Source organism: Salvelinus alpinus, chromosome 10 (assembly GCF_045679555.1).
Source record: "Salvelinus alpinus chromosome 10, SLU_Salpinus.1, whole genome shotgun sequence".
NCBI classification, from domain to species: Eukaryota; Metazoa; Chordata; class Actinopteri; order Salmoniformes; family Salmonidae; genus Salvelinus; species Salvelinus alpinus.
Genome location: NC_092095.1, coordinates 37345792 through 37363869, shown reverse-complemented (window position 1 = coordinate 37363869; position 18078 = coordinate 37345792). Strand labels below are relative to the sequence as shown.

General features: G+C 45.2%; 1 pseudogene; it reads right to left on the bottom strand.

The window, feature by feature from the left end:
• Nucleotides 1-7386: 7386 nt before the first annotated feature.
• Nucleotides 7387-16732, bottom strand: LOC139532923 (DNA (cytosine-5)-methyltransferase 3C-like; annotated as a pseudogene).
• Between the last annotated feature and the right edge of the window lie 1346 nt (nucleotides 16733-18078).

Below are 18078 nucleotides of genomic sequence, written 5' to 3'. Positions count from 1 at the left end.
GAGTTAGGGGAACAGGAGAACGTTTTTAGGACAAATTCCTCGTATACAGTCCTTGAGAAGATCACAAAGTTAAAGTATGAATACAATACCATCCTTTCGAAACGGGTGGGCTCTTTACTTGCTAGAACGCAACAAAGTTATTTTGAACTGGGGGACAAACCACATAAATTATTAGCAAGACAGCTAAGGCAGGTACAAGCATCTAGAGCTATTCACAAAATAAAAGACAAGAAGGGTAAAATAGTAACAGATCCGCAGGACATTAATAAATGCTTTGCGCAGTTTTACTCAGAGCTATACCAATCAAAATGCGATGCTACTGATCCACAAACTATGGAACGCTTTCTCGCTGAATGTGAACTTCCTAAACTAGACAGGGGGGCAGCTGCCGCACTCGATGCAGGGATAACCTTAGATGAAATTAACACAGCGATAGCACAATTTCCAAACAGCAAGGCCCCTGGGCCCGATGGATATGTAATAGAATTCTATAAGAAGTACTGCGCTAGTCTATCTCCACTTATGCTGCGAATGTTTCAACAATCCAAAGAAAATACCAAACTCCCGCAAACACTGTATGAGGCTACAATAGCCCTGATCTTGAAAAAAGATAGAGATTCCATGGAGATGTCGTCGTATCGCCCCGTGTCGTTACTCCCCATAGAAAACAAGGTGTTGACAAAGATATTGGCAAACCGATTGAAAAAATATATTTCCGACATCATACACCCTGACCAGACAGGTTTTATCCCGGGCCGACATATATACTACAATTTGAGACGCCTTTTCAACGTAATGTATCATGATCATAAAGTTGAGGCAGTGGTAATAGCTCTTGATGCAGAGAAGGCGTTTGATCAGATTGAGTGGAAGTATATGATGTCGGTTCTGGAGCATTTCGGATTTGGAAAGGAATTTATTAATTGGATAAGAATTATTTATGCACACCCAATGGCGTCCGTTGTGACCAATCAGGAAATGTCGCAGTCATTCCGCCTGTTCAAGGGGTGCCGACAGGGGTGCCCTATTTCGCCTGCTCTCTTCGCTATAGCCATGGAACCCCTTGCTACTCGCATTCGGGCATGTGCCGATATAGCTTCTGTTAAAATAAAAGACACACAGCACAAAATTTCCCTATATGCAGACGATGTTCTTTTGTTTTTGTCTAAGCCTAAAACTTCTATTCCACCATTACTTAACTTGATAAACACATTCGGCTCCTTCTCTGGCTACAAGATAAACTGGCAAAAAAGTGAGTTGATGCCAATATCACGGCCTGTGGATATGCAATTTCTGCAATCTACCCCGTTTAGAACAGTGAGGGACAAGTTCACAAGCCTTGGCATTGTAGTGACAAGAGACCTTGACCAGCTATTGAAAGTGAATTGGGACATGAAAATATATCAGCTTAAACAAAATATAGATTTCTGGAAAACTCTGCCTATTTCCTTGGTTGGTCGTATAAACGCTATTAAAATGGTTGTCCTACCCAGGTTTCTTTACCTCTTCCAATGTCTACCCAATTTCATACCACAAAGCTATTTTAAGAAACTGGATTCAATAGTAACTCCATTTTTATGGGATAACAAGGCAGCCAGAATTTCAAAGAAGCATTTATGCAAGTACAAGATAGAGGGGGGCTTTGGCCTTCCTCACTTCAAACTGTATTATTGGGCTGCTAATCTGAACATTGTGTCTTTCTGGAGGGAAAGTTTACCTGCGATGAGACAGAAGGATATGCCTTCATGGCTTTTGATCGAGCAGGCCTCCTGTCAACGTTCCTCACTCCCTGCACTTGTTAATAGCCCATCATATGTGAAAAAACCCACTTATGACTCCAATCCAGTCATTTGTCATACGCTTAGGATCTGGAAACAGATTAGGGATTTTCTTAACATACCCACTGTTTACATAGACAGCCCGATTAGCCTGAATCATGCTTTCCACCCTGCATTGGATGATGTGGTGTTTTCACAGTGGAGGGAGAAGGGGCTCACAACAATTGGTAATTTATACATAGATGGTCAGTTAGCTTCATTTCAACAATTACAGGCAAAGTTCAACATGCCAACAACACATTTTTTCAGATACCTCCAAATCAGGAATTTCTTAAGGACACATATCCCACAGTATGGCATTAAGCCCAATAGTCCTACATTAGATAGCTTGATACTTGTCAAACCCCATTCAAAAGGGTCGGTCTCTAGACTGTATGATGTGCTACAGGCCCACATAGAGGTATCCACAGACACCATTAAAAGGGCTTGGGAACAAGAACTTGGTTCAGAAATCTCAAATGAGGACTGGATAGAAGCTCTCAGGAATATAAACCACAGTTCAGTGAATGCCAGACACAACCTTGTACAGTTTAAGGTGATACACAGGTTACACTACTCAAAAGTAAAACTGCATAAAATATTCCCGGACACCTCACCACTGTGTGAGAGGTGCAAGCAGGATGAGGGGACGTTGACCCACTTATTCTGGACATGCCCTAAATTACATGCTTACTGGGCTCTCATTTTTGATTACTTATCTAAGGCCTTTGATAGAGTTCTAGCCCCAGACCCATTGATCGCTCTGTTTGGTACAGTTGATGGGAATAACCAGGAAGGGAAAGCTGTCTCTCTGTGTACTCTATTAGCCAAAAGGCTCATATTGCAATTTTGGAAATTGGAGACTGTACCTACCTTTGAAATGTGGTTACGGGATTTAGGGAATGTAATACATATGGAAAAGATTCGATACAACACCTCCAATAGAAGTCCATTGTTTTACAAAATATGGCAGCCGATACTGGATAAATGGTCTAGCCCCGCTTCATAACTGGGCTGACGATCTGCTGCTACTCTGTGCTGTACTCCACTCAATATTTATTTTTGGCTGAACTACACTGCTTGTAATGACTATATGCTGTCTTCTTATACATGTACCACCTAATAGGATTTTGTTTTATTTTGTGTATGTGTGAGTTAACTTTTGTTTTGTCCTCTAAACTGGCCATCCCATTCAACAGTACAATGAATGTCATTGTTTGTATTGCTGTCTTTTTTACTTTATTTTTATTGGAAAATAATAAACATATTATAAAAAAAAAAAAGGATGAGATTCTCTCCCGGGAGGTTCCGTCCAGCGTGGACTCTTTGATTGCACTCGCCATCCGCATAGAACGACGGGTAGATCTTCGTCACCGAGCTCGTGGAAGAGAGCTCGCGTTAACGGTGTTTCCCCTCTCCGCATCTCAACCATCTCCTCCCATCGGCTCAGAGACTGAGCCCATGCAGCTGGGAGGTATTCGCATCTCGACTAAGGAGAGGGAACGGAGAATCACCAACCGCCTTTGCCTCTATTGCGGTTCTGCTGGACATTTTGTCATGTCATGTCCAGTAAAAGGCCAGAGCTCATCAGTAAGCGGAGGGCTACTGGTGAGCGCTACTACTCAGGTCTCTCCATCAAGATCCTGTACTACCTTGTCGGTCCATCTACGCTGGACCGGTTCGGCTGCTTCCTGCAGTGCCTTGATAGACTCTGGGGCTGAGGGTTGTTTTATGGACGAAGCATGGGCTCGGAAACATGACATTCCTCTCAGACAGTTAGGGAAGCCCACGCCCATGTTCGCCTTAGATGGTAGTCCTCTCCCCAGTATCAGATGTGAGACACTACCTTTAACCCTCACAGTATCTGGTAACCACAGTGAGACCATTTCCTTTTTGATTTTTCGTTCACCTTTTACACCTGTTGTTTTGGGTCATCCCTGGCTAGTATGTCATAATCCTTCTATTAATTGGTCTAGTAATTCTATCCTATCCTGGAACGTTTCTTGTCATGTGAAGTGTTTAATGTCTGCTATCCCTCCTGTGTCTTCTGTCCCCTCTACTCAGGAGGAACCTGGTGATTTGACAGGAGTGCCGGAGGAATATCATGATCTGCGCACGGTCTTCAGTCGGTCCAGAGCCAGCTCCCTTCCTCCTCACCGGTCGTATGATTGTTGTATTGATCTCCTTCCGGGGACCACTCCCCCTCGGGGTAGACTATACTCTCTGTCGGCTCCCGAACGTAAGGCTCTCGAGGATTATCTGTCTGTTTCTCTCGACGCCGGTACCGTGGTGCCTTCTTCCTCTCCCGCCGGAGCGGGGTTTTTCTTTGTTAAGAAGAAGGACGGTACTCTGCGCCCCTGCGTGGATTATCGAGGGCTGAATGACATAACGGTTAAGAATCGTTATCCGCTTCCCCTTATGTCGTCAGCCTTCGAGATTTTGCAGGGAGCCAGGTGCTTTACTAAGTTGGACCTTCGTAACGCTTACCATCTCGTACGCATCAGAGAGGGGGACGAGTGGAAAACGGCGTTTAACACTCCGTTAGGGCATTTTGAATACCGGGTTCTGCCGTTCGGTCTCGCTAATGCTCCAGCTGTCTTTCAGGCATTAGTTAATGATGTACTGAGAGACATGCTGAACATTTTTGTTTTCGTTTACCTTGACGATATCCTGATTTTTTTCACCGTCACTCGAGATTCATGTTCAGCACGTTCGACGTGTACTCCAGCGCCTTTTAGAGAATTGTCTCTACGTGAAGGCTGAGAAGTGCGCCTTTCATGTCTCCTCTGTCACATTTCTCGGTTCTGTTATTTCCGCTGAAGGCATTCAGATGGATCCCGCTAAGGTCCAGGCTGTCAGCGATTGGCCCGTCCCTAAGTCACGTGTCGAGTTGCAGCGCTTTCTCGGTTTCGCTAATTTCTATCGGCGTTTCATTCGTAATTTCGGTCAAGTGGCTGCCCCTCTCACAGCTCTGACTTCTGTCAAGACTTGCTTTAAGTGGTCCGGTTCCGCCCAGGGAGCTTTTGATCTCCTCAAGAAGCGTTTTACATCCGCCCCTATCCTTGTTACTCCTGACGTCACTAAACAATTCATTGTCGAGGTTGACGCTTCAGAGGTGGGCGTGGGAGCCATTCTGTCCCAGCGCTTCCAGTCTGACGATAAGGTCCATCCTTGCGCTTACTTTTCTCATCGCCTGTCGCCATCGGAACGCAACTATGATGTGGGTAACCGCGAACTGCTCGCCATCCGCTTAGCCATAGGCGAATGGCGACAGTGGTTGGAGGGGGCGACCGTCCCTTTTGTCGTTTGGACTGACCATAAGAACCTTGAGTACATTCGTTCTGCCAAACGACTTAATGCACGTCAAGCTCGTTGGGCGTTGTTTTTCGCTCGTTTCGAGTTCGTGATTTCCTATCGCCCGGGAAATAAGAACACCAAGCCTGATGCCTTATCCCGTCTCTTTAGTTCTCCTGTGGCTTCTACCGACCCCGAGGGGATTCTCCCTGAAGGGCGTGTTGTCGGGTTGACTGTCTGGGGAATCGAGAGACAGGTAAAGCAAGCACTCACTCACACTGCGTCGCCGCGCGCTTGTCCTAGTAACCTTCTGTTCGTTCCTGTCTCTACTCGTCTGGCTGTTCTTCAGTGGGCTCATTCTGCCAAGTTAGCTGGCCACCCCGGCGTTCGGGGTACGCTTGCTTCTATTCGCCAGCGGTTTTGGTGGCCTACTCAGGAGCGGGACACGCGCCGTTTCGTGGCTGCTTGTTCGGACTGCGCGCTGACTAAGTCAGGTAACTCTTCTCCTGCCGGTCGTCTCAGACCGCTTCCCATTCCTTCTCGACCATGGTCTCACATCGCCTTAGACTTTATTACCGGTCTGCCTTCGTCTGCGGGGAAGACTGTGATTCTTACGGTTATCGATAGGTTCTCTAAGGCGGCACATTTCATTCCCCTCGCTAAGCTTCCTTCCGCTAAGGAGACGGCACAAGTCATCATTGAGAATGTGTTCAGAATTCATGGCCTCCCGTTAGACGCCGTTTCAGACAGAGGCCCGCAATTCACGTCACAGTTTTGGAGGGAGTTCTGTCGTTTGATTGGTGCTTCCGTCAGTCTCTCTTCCGGGTTTCATCCCCAGTCTAACGGTCAAGCAGAAAGGGCCAATCAGTCGATTGGTCGCATATTACGCAGTCTTTCGTTTCGAAACCCTGCGTCTTGGGCAGAACAGCTCCCCTGGGCTGAGTACGCTCACAACTCGCTTCCTTCGTCTGCTACCGGGCTATCTCCGTTTCAGAGTAGTCTTGGGTACCAGCCTCCTCTGTTCTCGTCCCAGCTCGCCGAGTCCAGCGTTCCCTCCGCTCAGGCTTTTGTCCAACGTTGTGAGCGCACCTGGAGGAGGGTCAGGTCTGCACTTTGCCGTTACAGGGCGCAGACTGTGAGAGCCGCCAATAAACGTAGGATTAGGAGTCCTAGGTATTGTCGCGGTCAGAAAGTGTGGCTTTCCACTCGTAACCTTCCCCTTACGACAGCTTCTCGCAAGTTGACTCCGCGGTTCATTGGTCCGTTCCGTGTCTCTCAGGTCTTCAATCCTGTCGCTGTGCGACTTTCTTCCGCGACATCTTCGTCGCGTCCACCCTGTCTTCCATGTCTCTTGTGTCAAGCCTTTTCTTCGCGCCCCCGTTCGTCTTCCCTCCCCCCCCCCCGTCCTTGTCGAGGGCGCTCCTATTTACAAGGTACGGAAGATCATGGACATGCGTTCTCGGGGACGTGGTCACCAGTACTTAGTGGATTGGGAGGGTTACGGTCCTGAGGAGAGGAGTTGGGTTCCATCTCGGGACGTGCTGGACCGTTCGTTGATTGATGATTTCCTTCGTTGCCGCCAGGGTTCCTCCTCGAGTGCGCCAGGTGGCGCTCGGTGAGTGGGGGGGTACTGTCATGTTTTGTCTTTGATCTTCATGTCTTGTCCCTGTGCTTCCCTCTGCTGGTCTTATTAGGTTCTTTCCCTCTTTCTCTCTCTCTCTCTCCTCCTCCCTCTCTCCCTCTCCCGCTCTCTCTCTCTATCGTTCCGTTCCTGCTCCCAGCTGTTTCTCATTCTCCTAACGACCTCATTTACTCTTTCACACCTGTCCCCTATTTTGCCCTCTGATTAGAGTCCCTATTTCTCCCTCTGTTTTCCGCTTCTGTCCTGGTCGGATTCTTGTTTGATGTTTGCTGTTCCTGTGTCCTTGTTCCGCCCTGTCGTGTTCTTTGCCTTCTTCAGATGCTGCGTGTGAGCAGGTGTCTATGTCAGCTACAGCCAGTGCCTTCCTGAAGCGACCTGCAGTCTGTGGTCGCGTCTCCAGTCGTTCCTCTCTATTGACGAGAGGATTTCAGTTCCTGTTTTGGATTGACCATTGATAATATCCAGGAGAATCATTATTTGTTTAAGACTGGAATAAAGACTCTGTTTCTATTACGTCGCTTTTGGGTCCTCATTCACCAGCATAACAAATGTTGTCTTTATTTCTTCCTATGTTGACTATTTTTGCTATAGAGATTCACATGATTGTATGAATCCAGTTGTGACTCAATAGGGCTACAGCACGGAGGAGCTGTAAACTGCTAAACTTCTTGGTGGCTGGGAAGGGAATGGGGAAAGCTGTTCGTAGGATAAATAGAAGCAAAGAGGTGGTGAGTCACAGGATTTCCCTAGCCCCTTCTGCCTTTGCTGGAGATTCATGTTCTTTACGTCCGTGTAGTGTTTTGGTCCATTTAAAATCTTATCTAATTCTGTAATGCACAAGTTGTCATCCAAGCCTTTCTCTGAGACAGGGAGCCCTGCTTGACTGAGTTTTGGTTTGTATTGACAGTCCGAACATTGGTGAATTTAGCTACTCTTCTAATCTCTATGCAATCCTGAAGGTCGCAATCCTTTGTGATGGGCTTGTTGATCTTAAGGCTGTTCCCCCAGAAGTAGCATGCTCTGTTGGCTCACTTTCACTGCATCCACCACAACTGGGTTACACTCTAAGTAGCGGCAGAAGTCGGCCTTAACATGGTTCTTCATGAACTCCGTGTTCTCAAAGAGCCAGAAGAACAGCCGCAGGTCCTCCTCCTTGGGCTTCATGATGTGCAGGAGCCGGTAGTACAAAACAAACAGCTGTCCCGTCCCCTCAAACAATCCCTTCCGCAATGGATTCACAATGGACAGGTCATTGCTTGGGCTCCCACCAATGAGCAGATCAAATGTACGCCATTTCTGTATGTGTGCTTTGGCGATCAGCCGCATGTCTGCCACATTAATCATTTTACCGTCATGGTTGATCATGGAGACTGCGATGGACTGCTCACAAATCTCCGAGGCCATGTATTTCTCCACCTTGAAACACAGCTAAATAATTAGTATGAATCCATTTTGCTGTCATTATGATGTCTTCAAATTTACTTTAAACAGATGGCAATTTTGCCATTGCAAGCAAAGTTTGTCAAAAATGCCTACCAATGCCAGCTAAAATCTGGTATATATATGCTGATTTCAAAGCTGTTTTCCACCTAAACTTTATTCATTCACTTAATCAGTCTCTTTCTCACGTCTCTCCCAAAGATTATCTATTGCCTCAGCAAAATTGACTCTGGGCTGCCTCCCTCTTGCCTCGTGAATGATGTCATTACTGGCTGAAGAGACAGCGCAGACTTTTAAAAACTAAGCTACTTCTAGGCAAATGTTGTTGTTCAGTACAATAAATGTCCCAAATGGAAGGGAAATACATTGTTTGTCATCTGTAGCCCCATGAAATCACCCAAAACAAGCTCAATAACTAAATGAATGCACACACTCCTATTGAATATGCATTCACCTCTATTTTGAAGCCACTATAATGCACTTTAGATTACAGTTTCATCAGCGCCAATTGAGAATATATTGAATGGATCAATCAAGGTACTGAAAGCGCATACAGTGGGCAACATCATCAACATTCCACCCACAAGCCTCTCGAAAACCTTTGATTTGGAAGCGAGAGGCACCTTTTCGTATTGAAGTTGGAAGACATACATTCCTAGCATGTGAGAGACACTATTTGCTGGCCTCATAAATGCTAGCCAGCTAACTAATATTTAGAAGAAAATAAATGTATTATGTTAGAGTTATATGAATGGTTATATTAGCCAGTTTGCATTCCAATAGCTTTGCTAGCTAGCTTGCTGGCTAGGTACAGTAGTTTGCTGGTTAGTTACAGTAGTTTTCTACTGACATAAATGGTATTGTTGTGCCAAACTTTTCCTTACTGGCATTTGAATATACTATAGGAATAGGCAATATGGACACAGTAAGAGTAGTCAAGATGTAGATTTCTTATTACATTTTTATTGTACCCTTATTTTACCAGGTAAGATACACTGATGTGTTCAGAGTTCTATCACCAGAATAAAATAACTACATTAACTGTCAGTTCACTAGGTGAAGGGGTGGGGTTGTCCGAAGGATGATGAAGAGCGTTTGCTCTTGGTGGAGGGGCGTGATCGTTCGTAAGACTATGTGAAGAGTGGAAGTTCTTGGTAGAAGGGTGTGGTTGTCCGTAGGACAATGAAGAGCAGGCGCTCTTGGTGGAGTGGTGTAGTTTATGAAAAGCGGGTGCTCTTGGTGGAGGACATGGTTGTCAGTAGGACAACAAAGAGTGAGTGCTCTTGGTGGAGGGGTGTGGTTGTCTGAAGTTCTGAAGGAGAAGGCTGCTCTTGATGTTGGAGTGGCACAGTGATTCAGGTCATGGTGGAGTGGTCATAGAGGAGTGACAGGATCAGGTGGGGAATGGGACTCTGGGTGTTTGGTGAAGGAGTCCTATTTGAGGCAGCTGATTGTACAGTGCAGACCCCAAAAAGTCAGGACTACCGGATGATAATTCCCGGAACAGAGGGTAGTGTGGACTTGAAGGAGATCTTGTGGGGTTCATCAGATGTAGCTGTGGTAAGCTTGGGGGGACCAGCGGCCTGGGAGATTATCTGAGTGATCAGGCAGCTATTGGCGGATTTGGTGAGGGTGTGGCGAAGATGAAGATGGAACCATTGGCAGGAGATGCCAGGGTGACGGGCAGAATCGAATGAGTTGGAAGTGGTGATAATTCAGTATCAGTTGAAGTTTGGTAGGAAGCGATTCTGTAGAGATAGAGAACCAGCATTAGCAAGGAAACTCCCTGGAAGGAAGAAACTTTTAAGTAACTAGACTCAACAAGGTTGATGCCAGATAGCGTGCCTTGGCAAGGAAAACTCCCTAGAAGAGAGAAACCTATTATAGAACTAAATGTGACAGGGGAGAACGTGGAGTCAATATGACCACGGAAAACTCCCTGGAAGGAAGAAAACTTGTGAGGAACTGTGCTTGAAGGGGGAGATGCCGGATAGCTTTCATGGGCAAGGAAAACTCCCTAGAAGGGAGAAACCTTGTGAGGGACTATATGCGGCGGGGAGAACCTGGAGTCAATATGACCAAGGAAAACTACCTGGAAGGAAGAAAGCTTGTGAAGAACAGGACTTGAAGGGGGAATTCTGGAGAGACAGCATGACAAGTAAAAAGTCCCTGTAGGGAAGAAACCTTGAGACACACTTCGATTGACCGGGGAACCCATTCTTCTTCAGCTGGTGAGTTTGAACACATCGACCATATAGGCTAGATGGTTCCTTGAAGGTGACTTGAATTGTTGTTGTATTTCGTTGGGTGGCGAAAGGTGGCATGGAGACTTTTGATCAATAACGTGGATGTTCAGTATGTAGAACATTTACGTTGCTTGTGAACCAGGCCAAGGCGTAAGGTTGCTGGCAGACTGGTACAGTAGACTGGTGCTCATGTGGTGGAGGTAGGTAGGGATCCGGGAGGTATTGTTGCTAAAGATCAAGAATCCGTACCCCAAAAATCTGTACTGTCGGTATGAGGCCGTCCGAAGGAATGGAATGGAGAGACACGTCATCACTCATTGGATGTGAACCGGGTCAACAGGCTTCAGTGAATAATGAGGAGGAAGTTGGGAATTGGACAAGACTGTGTAGAAGGCGGGTCGAAGTCTGATGAGGCCGGGTAGAAGGCTGGAACGAAGACTCATGTGGCCAGGTCGAAGGCTCTTGCGGCTGGGTCCTGGACTATCTGCCGGTGGAGCACAGGTGATCTGGGAGATGGTTGGGCTAGTGATGCTGTTGATGTGTTGGACGGAGGCGGGGGGTAGAGGATGTTGCGCGTTACGCTGGTGATGGTAGTGGGGGATATTGCGGGTTGCACTGGGGGTGAAGAGGGATGGAATTGTGGCCTGCGGGCATGAGGACGAGATGGCTGTTACCACCGGGCCAGCAAGGGGGACAGCGGCTGAAGAGGCAGCACGAACGGACCTCGGGGCCAGCAGGGGGAGAAGAGCCGGATGAGGCAGCAGGAAAGGACCTCCGGGCCAGCAGAGGGAGCACCACCGGAAGACTGTGTTGAATGCCAGGTCGTAATCTTTGTTCGGGTAAGAAAGATAGAGGAGGGAGACAGGGATATGGGAAGAGTACTTGTGTTCAGATAAAAAGAGAGAGTGGGGAGAGGGAGAGAGTGGCCTGCCGGCAGGGGGAAGTAGTGGGCTTAGGAGCAGAAAGCAGCAATCCATAGCTGTGATGAGGCAGGAGATGGAGAGGGGGGAGGCTGCTGTTGTACCCATTATATTAGAAAGAAGATTGGTAGATGGGATAATTTGGGGAGGGACTATTTGTTGGTCTGCAGGCACAGGGATGAGAACATGGACAACAACGAAGACAACATGGAGAGGGAGCAGGGATGGGGAAAACATAGACACAAATGTGTTGTCGGCGAACTCCTGGCCAGCAGGGGGAGCAGGAAGTGTCAGGACATGAACCTACATCAATGGGCCAGTAGAGGGAGCTGGGGGAGCAGACGCTTTGCCATCTTGAGACCGGTAGGTAATGTCACAGCGAATGGGATTGTGGGGCGTAACGTTATCGTCGGCAGTCTGGTGTTTGTTGCTGGTGGGTGGTGGATGTGCTAGTGGGGCCCTCTCTGCCAAGGGACCTGGTGCAGAATGAAAAAAGTATGGCTTTGGGATCTCCCCGGTGAAAAGGGATTGATAATGGCTTGGCCTTGTTGTCGCTGTAGGCAGCCACTTGGGAGAGGCGAGATGGGCTAGCAGAGATAGCTGGTGCCTTCTGGCTGGGGCGACACAAATCAGGCGAGACCACAGATGTGCAGCATTGGCGAGAAGATCTAGTGGAGTAGGCTGGGCATCCAGGAAATAAAATGAACACCCGCCACCCAACAAATGTTGGTCGATGTAGGTATTGCTGGGTAAGAACGTCAATTACATTCACATTTGCAAATGTGTCAAAATTCAAGTATGAGCACATGTGCGAGTTGCGATTTAAAGCAGGAAAATTCTGCAGTAGCTGTTTTCAAAGCATTTCTGCTGTTTTGTTTCATAGCTGGTAATTGCACAAAGAAACACACATCTTATATCTCACCTCGTGCAGCCTCACTGCTTGGCAAAGTGAAGTGCTGATAGATACAGTTGAAGTCGGAAGTTTACATACACTTAGGTTGGAGTCATTAAAACTCGTTTGTCAACCACTCCACAAATTTCTTGTTAACAAACTATAGTTTTGGGAAGTCGGTTAGGACAATTCTTTGTGCATGACACAAGTAATTTTTCCAACAACTGTTTACAGACAGATTATTTCACTTATAATTCACTGTATCACAATTCCAGTTGGTCAGAATTTGGAGGTGCCACAACAGCAAAGCACCCCCACAACATGATGCTGCCACCCCCGTGCTTCACAGTTGGGATGGTGTTCTTCGGCTTGCAAGCTTCCCCCTTTTTCCTCCAAACATAACGATTGTCATTATGGCCAAACAGTTCTATTTTTGTTTCAACAGACCAGAGGACATTTCTCCAAAAAGTATGATCTTTGTCCCCATGTGCAGTTGCAATCCATAGTCTGGCTTTTTTATGGCGGTTTTGAAGCAGTGGCTTCTTCCTTGCTGAGCGGCATTTCAGCTTATGGCGATACAGGATTCGTTTTACTGTGGATATCGATACTTTTGTACCCGTTTCCTCCAGCATCCTCACAAGGTCCTTTGCTGTTGTTCTGAGATTGATTTGCACTTCTCGCACCAAAGTACATTAATCTCTAGGAGACAGAACATGTCTCCTTCCTGAGCGGTATGACGGCTGCGTGGTCCCATGGTGTTTATACTTGCGTACTATTGTTTGTACAGATGAACGTGGCACCTTCAGGTGTTTGGAAATTGCTCCCAAGGATGAACCAGACTTGTGGTGGTCTACAATGTTTTTTCTGAGGTCTTGGCTGATTTCTTTTGATTTTCCCAAGATGTCAAGCAAAGAGGCACTGAGTTTGAAGGTAGGCCTTGAAATACATCCACAGGTACACCTCCAATTGACTCAACTGATGTCAATTTGCCTATCAGAAGCTTCTAAAGCCATGACATAATTTTCTGGAATTTTCTAGGCTGTTTAAAGGCACAGTCAACTTAGTGTATGTAAACGTCTGACCCACTGGAATTGTGATACAGTGAATAATAAGTGAAATAATGTGTCTGTAAACAATTGTTGGAAAAATGACTTGTGTCATGCACAAAGTAGATGTCCTAAACGACTTGCCAAAATTATAGTTTGTTAACAAGAAATTTGTGGAGTGGTTGAAAGATTTTAATGACCCCAACCTAAGTGTATGTAAACTTCTGACCCACTGGGAATGTGATGAAAGATATAAAATAAATCAATTTCATAATTACTATTACTATTATAATTACTATTATTCTGACATTTCACATTCTTAAAATAAAGTGGTGATCCTAACTGACCTAAAACAGGGAATTTTTACTTTTAAAATTTTTACTGTGAAAAACTGAGTTTAAATGTATTTGGCTAAAGTGTATGTAAACTTCCGACTTAAACTATATATGACTCTGAAAAAGACAAGACAAAACAATGTAGCACAGTACGACAAGACAGGGGATCAGTTAATATAATGTAGCACCATACACTTCCAGATCCAGTACCTATGATAGGATAGTATAGCTTACCTGCACATATTCATATCGCAGTTGTTTTACACAGTCTGAGTTTCTTTCAAAAGGGACTCTGTACAGCTGCTTCATCCTAATTTTATTGTATTTCAGCAGACAAGACAGTGCAGAGAGACTCATCCTGTTGACATTTTGGAATATGGTGTTATCTGCCATTATGTGGCCCTGCAGTTCTCTGAGTCTGATGCAGTTATTTGCTATCACGAAATGTACAATGTGGGTCTCCTGCTCTGGTGTGAACAGTTGACCTCTTCCACCAGATACTGGTTTTCTTGCAGTTCTGTAAAAACATTTGAATGGTTTTAGTGATAGATCCTTCTCATTATGAAAGTACAGTACTTAATACTGCACCAGTAAGACTACAGCACTTACAGTTAGTTACTTACCGGTTCTCATTTCGAAATATCCAGATGATACCTGCAACAGTATAGCGGCTCAGATTTGGTTGAACCCGTTGCCCAGCCTCTCTCATGCTCATCCCATGGTTGACAACATGGTCAACCACAGTCACTCTGATTTCATCAGTTATTGCGTCCCTGACTCCCCTTCCTCTTCCTCGTCCTCTCCTTCTCCCCTGTCCTACTTCACCTCTTTCTTATCCTTCTCCTCTTACTTCTTCACCTCCTCTTCCTCCTCGTCCTCCTTCTCATCCTCCTCTAGTTCTCACCCCTCTTACTCTGTCCAATATTGGCCTCCATTGTTGTCCAAACCAAATGTTTCCCTGTGGCCTATTTATAGTGTTCAAGCTCTGATTTGTAAGTGAACTCATTATCTAAAAGTGTTTTCACATGTGTCAATGTGGAAAGGCAATTGGCGAAATAGTGTAGCAATGTAGAGACCAAATTGCAAACTGAGTGTAAAGCAGTGAGTTGTGTTTACAGTTTTACAAAGAGCATTTTTTTTTTATTACAAACTGAGTGTAAAGCAGAGAACGTGCATTCAGTTTGGCACACTTAGTGTTTAAGCATTCAGAAAAAAATCTGTAATAATATGCATGTACATCTCTCATGGCTCAAATTGGAAGAGAGCTTGACTTCATCACTACTTGTTTTTGTAGGAAGTGTTGACATGCTGAATGCACCGAGGGGTCTGTTTAAACTACACACATCTCGGACACCCATGCATACCCCACAAGACATGCCACCAAAGGTCTCTTCACAATCCCGAAGTCAAGAACAGACTATTGGAGACGGACAGTACTACATAGAGCCATGGCTACATCGAACTCTATTCAACATCAGGTAACTGATGCAAGCAGTAGAATCAGATTTTTTTTAAACAGCAGGGACTGTGAAGAGACACACACATGCACAGACACAGACACATTATAAGACACGCACTCTACGCACACGTACACATGGATGTTGTATTGTGAATATGTGCTAGTGGAGTAGTGGCAGCAGCTAATGGGGATCCTTAATAAATACAAAATGATGTGATCACAGGCAAGATTCAGGAGATTCAAGTGGCCTGCAATATTCAAAACAAAAGTTACTGTCACGGATAACGGCAGCAACTTTGTCAAAATCCTTCTCTTGCTTTTCACGAGAGTAGAGTATGTTGCGCGTAGCTTGTTGTTGTTGTTGGCCAATAATAAGGCATCAACGGAGAAATTGGCTACAGTCATAGCGCCTCTGTGTGTGGCAAAAGTTAGGAGATATCTAACCAATGGAGGATGAAATTAAAATGACGGAATTAACCTTTTGTTACCCTTGTGCTCTGACACTTTGTGTGGGTTGGGTGCAGGAACGTAACGAACAGGTCGATTGTAGCGGTAGTCATTTCGATGACAGCGTACTTTACAGTTATTTCGACCGCAGGGGTTATTGGATTTGTGGTTTTGTGGTAGAAACCGTTGTTGTACGTCATCTCTCAACGCTCCAATACCTGATAATGCACCCTCTAACTGGAGTGAGTGCTCCTGGTCAAACTTCAAAACTGAGTGGTCAGGGCTCTTAGCTTTGCGAGCTTTTGATGCCTCAGATGCTGTGCTTGCAAGCTCTCTGAGTTGTAAGATAGGCAAGCCAATGTAGGCTGTAGGGCCCAAGTAGGTAGTGAAGGTGGGATACATGTGCGAGAGAAACATTTGTTTGAATGGTAACAGCTCTTGCATTCCTGTTTCATTGAGTAGGCCAAAGTAAGCTGAACGAAGCCTATGATAGTAAGCTTGTGGGTGTTCATTCCGAGCTTGTTTGACAGTGTTAGCCAGTGAGCTATTGTGTTTGCGAGTCGCAGAACCACTGAATTCTAATTTCAAAGCTGTGGCAAGTTTAGCGTAGTCGTTAAGCACGTGTTGCTGTTGTGAACGAATTAACCTCGTCACATGTCTATTTGATGTCCGTAAACCCTGTCAGAACCCGTAGTGTTCGGGTAGCCACCCAATGCATCCTCTATGTCAGCTAGGAATGTCACAGTATCGTTTGGCTGACCTGGAACGGGGTCCAAGGTAGGGAAATTCTTGACAAGTTTTTCAAGGTGTTCCGCGCCAAGCGGGCGGAGAGGGTTGGCTTCGTCCTGTGGGGAAATTGGGGCCGAAAGGCCAAGAGAAGAAGCCAAGCTTTGGCTTTGTTGGGCGAAGAGGCGGCATATTACTCAGTGCAAAATGGCCAAGAAGAGAAGACTGAGGGACACAGGAGGGAGGCAAACTCTGAAACTTTCTATCGTCTTCACTCCTTTGAGTACTGGGCTCCGGTTGCTTGGTTGGGTAGTCACACTGTAGCACGTGACCGTTCTGGAATTCCACCAGATTGTATCTAAGGGTGGTATTCTGCTGCATTGCAGAGTCCACTTGAGTGCTTAAAGTACTGATTTTGGACATGTGAGTGTCGCACTTGCTCCTTTCGGTCTCAAACGTATCTGTCATGGTTTGCAGCTAGAGGTCTTGAGTACGGAGCGAGAAATTCAGTGATGAGATTTCCTCCGCTTGCTTAGAAATCACTATTTCCATCTTCATCACCTGAGGTCTCTCATCATTCATTTGGTCAGCAACCTCAATGAGTTCTGCTGATTTGTCATCCAACTTAGTCATTGTGTTCATTAACCTTTCACGAGCCTCTACCCCGGGTCCGGGATCACCCCCCACCCCCCCCACACACTGATTAGCATAGCTAGCATAGCTTCACAAGTAGATAGTAGCATCTAAATATCATTAAATCACAAGTCCAAGACACCAGATGAAAGATACAGATCTTGTGAATAAAGCCACCATTTCAGATTTTTAAAATGTTTTACAGGGAAGACACAATATGTAAATCTATTAGCTAAACACGTTAGCAAAATACACAATTTCTTTGTCCACCATTTTTTCTCTCCACCAGTAGCTATCACCAATTCGGCTAAACTAAGATATTGATAGCCAATAACCAATAAAAAACCTCATCAGATGACAGTCTGATAACATATTTATGGTATAGGATAGGTTTTGTTAGAAAAAAGTGCATATTTCAGGTAGAAATCACAGTTTACAATTGCACCGACCATCACAACTCGACTAGAATTACTATAGAGAGCAACGTGTATGACCAATTTACTCATCATAAAACATTTCATAAGAATAGACAAAGCATAGCAATGGAAAGACCCAGATCTTGTGATTCCAGACAATATTTCAGATTTTCTAAGCGTTTTACAGCGAAAACACAATAAATCGATAAGTTAGCATACCACATGTGCAAACGTTACCAGAGCATCGATTCAAGCCAAAGAGAGCTATAACGTAATCATCGCCAAAATATATTAATTTTTTCACTAACCTTCTCAGAATTCTCCCGATGACACTCCTGTAACATCATTTTACAACATACATATACAGTTTGTTCGAAAATGTGCATATTTAGCCATACAAAACCGTGGTTACACAATGAAAATAGTAGGAAATCAAGCCTCAAAATGTCGGACGTCATCTTTCAGAGTGATCTAGTTTAATCGAAAGCTAATCATATACTTGACTAAAAAATACAGGGTTGACAGGAATCGAAAGACAAATTAGTTCTTAATGCAATCGCTGATTTACATTTCTAAAATTATCCTTACTTTCTTATACAGCGTTCGCCAAGAGAAGCTATAACAAACAAAATGGCGTAATATGCGTTTAAAATATTTCGACAGAACAACGATTTATCATATTAAATATTTCTTACTATGAGGTGATTTTCCATCAGATTCTTGGGCAATGTATCCTTTCTTGGGTCTAATCTTCTTTTGGTCGAT